The sequence below is a fragment of the Papaver somniferum genome, chromosome 7, assembly GCF_003573695.1.
Source record: "Papaver somniferum cultivar HN1 chromosome 7, ASM357369v1, whole genome shotgun sequence".
Taxonomy (NCBI): Eukaryota; Viridiplantae; Streptophyta; class Magnoliopsida; order Ranunculales; family Papaveraceae; genus Papaver; species Papaver somniferum.
In genome coordinates, this window is record NC_039364.1 from 223,135,901 (window position 1) to 223,140,415 (window position 4,515).

A 4,515-nucleotide genomic window follows, 5' to 3' on the forward strand; every position below is an offset into this window, starting at 1 on the left:
ACAGATCAACCCATCCTCTCTTGTGACCTAATTTACTATGGAACGACCATTGTCTTGGTTTAGTCTGGAGTACTACAGATTGATCTCTCAAATTCAAAGCACTCTCTTCTTGCAGTGCATCTGTGTGAGGTTGAACATTTCGCTCGGTTCAAGGAGTCTCCTCCGTGCGGTCGTCTCCTCAATCCCGTGAAAACCAGCAAATCGTTTTGCCCCATCTACAGATTAGCGACCATAGTGGGAGATTAATCTCTCGGTTGCAATCTCAATCTTTCACAAGATGGTTGATCTTAGGTCACGTACGATCGCAGATCCTAACACAAACAATGGTAGCACCAGCAACAACAACAATGAGGATATCCCGGAAACCATTCGGCCTCTAACATTGGAGGTGATGATATTACTCCTCCTCATGCTAACACGGAAGGTCATCCTCTGTTCGGCTGACACCCTGAGGAAGTCAGAGGAAACCCACCACCTACCATTGCTGATCTCATCAAATTGCAAGAGACCCTTGCACAGAATCAAACCGATATGGCTACTACACAGAAAGAGCTGTTTAATTATCTGAAGACTCTCACTGACAAGATGTCAGAGAAAACTCAACAAAAAGGAAAAGAGAAGAAAAAAAATCCTCAGACGCTGATCCTGAGGTAATTCCGACTCATACAGTGGATGATGATGAAGTCCGCAAAGCTGCAGAAGATCCATCAGCGAAGAAGTCATCAAACTTCATCACCCGGGAGGATCTGGAACGCCTTCTGGGTAACAGTGGGAAGGGAAAGACCCCACATGTCCATCATCACCAACCTCCATACCCTGCTGCTACTCAAAGGATTCCTCTTCCCAAAGGTTACATCTCTTCAACCTTTACTTTGTACAATGGAACGGGCAATGCTCGAGAACATGTTTCTCGGTTCCTGAAAGGTTTGGGTGAACATGAGCATAACCATGTTGTTCGTCTCAAAGAATTTTCAAAATCCTTGAAAGGCAGGGCATACACCTGGTATAATAACATCGTACCAAGAACTATCAACAGTTGGGGAGAAATGGTTAATGTTTTCTATAGAAAGTATTTCTTTATTTCAGAGCAAGTCGCCCTCTCTGATCTCGGAAGGATGTTTCAAAAGAACATCGAACATCCTAACGACTATGTGAAGAAGTTCAGAGTTCAAGCGTTGGATCGCCATGATCCAAATGTCACAGAACAACAACTTGTGGACCTATGAATTAATGTAATGATTCCAGTCTACAGAGCCTTATTGGATAATCTCAGGTTCCAGACTTTCTCAGAACTCCATGAAGCAGCCAAGAGGTCGGAAACTACTGCACCTGCTCTACTAGAAAGGACTAAGACTGCAAAAGCTGAAGAACCACGAGAGGCCAGAGGCAGCAGCAGACGTTTGATCAACAAACAATACAACCTTCAAACTTCCACAAATGTTGTTGTGGAAGGGATCAAACGGAAAGCTGAACCACAACGTAAGCATACTTCCTCAACCCCTTCAAAGGCGCAAAAGAAGGATAGTGTGCAAGCTCCTCCTCACATGGAAGATCCAGAAGCACCTTATTTCCCCTGCTCCATTGAAGAAGTTATCGAATTACTGGACGCCTGGATTCAAGACGGTGCAATCAAGTTTCCATATATCAAGAAGGAACTAACTGAAGAGGCCATGGAAAATCCTCGCTATTGTCGCTTTCATAGATTTGTCAGCCATCACACAAGTGATTGCAAAACTTTGAATCGTATATTTAAGGAAAAGTTCGAATCGGGAGAATTAAATTTGGGGACTGAAGGAGTACACAGAGGTCCCCTTCCCATCAGAACCTTCACTCTTTCTGAACCTCCCGTCAAAGAGGCAGTTCAATCCTTAATTGACCACATCTGCGAATTGCTATACTTATCAAAATCTCAAAGGAAAGGCATGTTTGTTGCATTAAACCACATCGTGTCAGGAAAGCGTCTACTGATTCAAGAGACATTTACTGAGCCTCCAGCGACGGACAAAGAAATGTATGACTGGGGACTGCTCACCACTGTGCACATCAAAGGAAATGAGTTCAAGAGAGCATTTGTTGATGTCGGCACTGCCGTCAACATCATCCCTCTGAAAAAACTCAGAGCCGCTGGCAATACTCGACAGGAAGCTACTCATTCCCCCATGGAAATCAGAGATCACGAAGGAGTTTCCAGAGACGCGTACGGCTACGTCATGCTCAAAGTCAAAGAAAATTTGGCCTACAACTGAGACCAAGTTTTACATAATCCGAGAAGATCCAGGATATGATATGATTCTTGGACGCACATGGATTCACGATGGGAAGGTGACACTGACACCTTCAATTACACATCTCTCCGCTGAAGAAACCTCTGACTCAGAGGAAGAAAAAGAAGATATCTCACCATTCGAGTATCTGGAGGAGGTCAAAGCCTTGACAGAACTTACACAAAAGCCTGAGGAACATCCAAACGCTTTCGTCAAGATATTTCGCACTCAGGCAAGTCATATTCCTTCTCATGTGCCCATATCGTCAGTTTTCAAATATACTTATTTGGTTCAAGGGCTTCACTCCGCAAACAATTTAGCAATTGCAAAATGCTATGAGTGGATAATTTCGCCTCAACAATATTACACCCAATTGTTGGATTCAGAACTTCTTCAGGTTGATCATCCAATCAAGATATTCATTGTGGAGGATGTGGCTAAGCATGACGGACATTATGAAGGATACTCCTTTCTGCACGAATGTCCATATGTGCCACAACCACGGAATTTCGTCACACGAGGAATTATGAATCAACATAAGATATTCAAAGCGCGGTCGACCAAACCTAACAAATTTCATGAAGGGGACCTGGTTCTCAAAGCAGTTTCGCGTGGTCTTCATTCTACAAGAAACTCCAATTGGGAAGGACCATTTATGGTTGCTAAGTTGATAACCGGAGGATACTACAAACTGATCAACACAGATGGCAGAACCCTACCAGTAATTCATGAGAATTGGCTTAAGGCGTTTGTCTGAAATTATCAAACATTTGAGGTACTGGGCATTTAAAGCATTCATGACGTCTGGATTTGGCATTCTTTCATTGTATTTCAATTCCTCCAAAAAGTTTGGAATACTTGCAATCAGTATTTGAATTCAGCAATTTATCAAAATTCAATTCATATTTCTTAAAGGAAAATCTCTATCAAATCCAAAAGAAAATCCTTAACCATCTACCAATCCAAAACCAGCTAATATCAAAACCCAACCAAAAACCTCACATCTCTCAGGAGTTCAGAAGTTCAAGAGATCATGAAAAAGGAAATCAAAGAAAATCAGCAAAAAAGTATTTTCGCTCCTCTGCATCCTTCAAGGCCTGCAAAGCCACCTTCTCCTTGTTCAACTCTTCAGTCATCCTGGCAATCTTGTCTTATTTCTCCATCACAGCATCATTGGTAAAGTGTATGTTATTCTCACATGAGTCCTTGATAGCGTTCATTTGCTTACGAAGCCACTTCACATTAAAGCTAAGTCTTTATGAATTCTCCAAATTAAACTCCCAATCAAAGAGTAAATCTGGAGTCACAGTATTTCTGGCCCTAGTGCATATATCACTCACGACACGCAAGATAATACCTACTTGCATTGTTAAGGCATTAGCACATCCAGGGTTCTTATCAACGATCATGTGACCAAACTTCTTCCATATTTTCTCATACAAGCCTGCATATCCAATGGGAACGCTGAATCCACCAACTAGTTCATGATACAGGAGTGAAGCATCAAATGGAGGATCAAAAGCAACTCCTTCACTTGGATATTCATGCACCACTATACGGTTCTCAATTACACGGGCAGCTTCTACAATCAGGGCAACAATATTCTCTACCGGTGTTTCAGTTTCTTCTATCACTGAAGCAGCAACAATATGGGTTTCCACAACTTCAGTGAAAACCTTCTCATGGCCTTGAAGTGCAGGGATGGTTGTTTCTTCATCAATAACTCCAGGGCAGTTCGAGTTATCCTCATTGGATTCAATATCCCCAACTTCGGTATTTGACACCTAATACGAAGATTACATGAGGTTAGATTCATTTAAGCATGAAACCAAGTGAGATTATAAAATACAGTATACAAGAAATTCAACATAATCAAAGTTCATCATTATGCACCCAAGACGCGAGCAAATAGCATGAAAGTCATGAAGATACGTTTTACGGTAACCTCGTCTGAAGAAACTGTACTTTTCCCTGTACTAGAAGACAAACTGGGAGCAATCTACAAGGAATATTAAGATGGGTTGTATACCATTCTCTTCGTATGGATGTGATCTACAACTTGTCAAAATTTCATGACAATCCGATGAACAAGCTAGGATATGTGGTCAAAATATTGAGCAACATACCATCTAAAAAAGTTCTGAAAGTCTCCTGGAAGTTTACTGTTTCGACTTTTTCAGGCCCTGAACGTGCTCAAAACTTAAAAAGCTTCTTTGCTAGAGCTTGTAATTTTCCGTGCTTAAATATGCAT